General features: G+C 35.4%; 1 protein-coding gene across 1 annotated transcript in view; it reads right to left on the minus strand.

Moving 5' to 3' along the window:
- The window catches only part of LOC119594255 (protein lava lamp-like), a gene marked incomplete at its 3' end in the record, with an annotated part of 60,861 nt that overhangs the window by 36,851 nt on the left and 22,941 nt on the right, over window positions 1–1,069 (minus strand).

Below are 1,069 nucleotides of genomic sequence, written 5' to 3' on the forward strand. Positions count from 1 at the left end.
CACCCTTTCAGCAGTTGCACCATGCAGAGATTTCAATATTTCAAGTAACACTCAAAAGCCTCCTGACGTTTCCTCATCACAAACTTCTTAATCATAGGATCTTATTAGAGTGAAATCGAAGACCGTAATCTCTGTTGCCATTGATATTTCCACAAAATTGGATTGGACTTTTAAAAAAACGATAGACGCAAGAATAAAAATTCCTAATTTCCTTGCTAAAAGGGGCTTTTAAAAATGGCTTGATATATAGTAAACTTTCGAGAGAGAAAAAATTCCCTCGCTAGATGATAGCACAAAAACGCTAAATCTAGCGGGGAAAGTCGCTAAAATGGCAACACTGTGACGTTAATCAGGATGAACAATTTGGTTCAATTTGTTCCAGTTTCTTTATTTGAATAAAATTGGTAATGGAACAGTCCCTAAGTGCATGATTTATGTGGACTAATTATGCAAAACGAGCCTATCATGCAACATGACCAGACCTGATTGGCTGTGTGTGAATGCGGCAAAAACAATGATTGATAAATGCTGAGTAATATAACGTTTGATATGTAAATGCAGATAAGGAATTAAAAGAAAAAAAAAAAGTCTTTCGTCAAGGGGGTACGAGGAAAAATATTTTCTGATTTGATTTAATAATTTTTTTTTAAAAACCTCTTAATCTATCATAATGGGGGGGGGATTGAGCTAAAGTATTCGAAAATGAATTACGTTTAGTTTCAGTTACGTAAATGAGTGTAGAATTACCCACCCAAAGTAAATTTCCCAAAAACGAAAAAAAAATTGCCAGCGTGCGAGGCAAGACGTCTGTGTCACCCTGTTCGCTATTGTCAGCGATTTTCATCCTTCCGCACTCCCGCCATAGAGAAGCGAATATGCCTATTTTAACATTACGTTTTGAAGTGGATCACCCGGGGGGATAAAAGTGTCTTGCCATAACAGTTTTTTTTTCCCAAAGTGAAAGCTCTATAATATGAAAAACGATGAAATTAGAATAAAAATCATCCTGTGATTTTTTTTTACACATTTTCCTTATAAAATGTAAAAGATATGGTGTGTACTTCAGAGG

The sequence above is a fragment of the Penaeus monodon genome, chromosome 33 (genome assembly GCF_015228065.2).
Source record: "Penaeus monodon isolate SGIC_2016 chromosome 33, NSTDA_Pmon_1, whole genome shotgun sequence".
Taxonomy (NCBI): Eukaryota; Metazoa; Arthropoda; class Malacostraca; order Decapoda; family Penaeidae; genus Penaeus; species Penaeus monodon.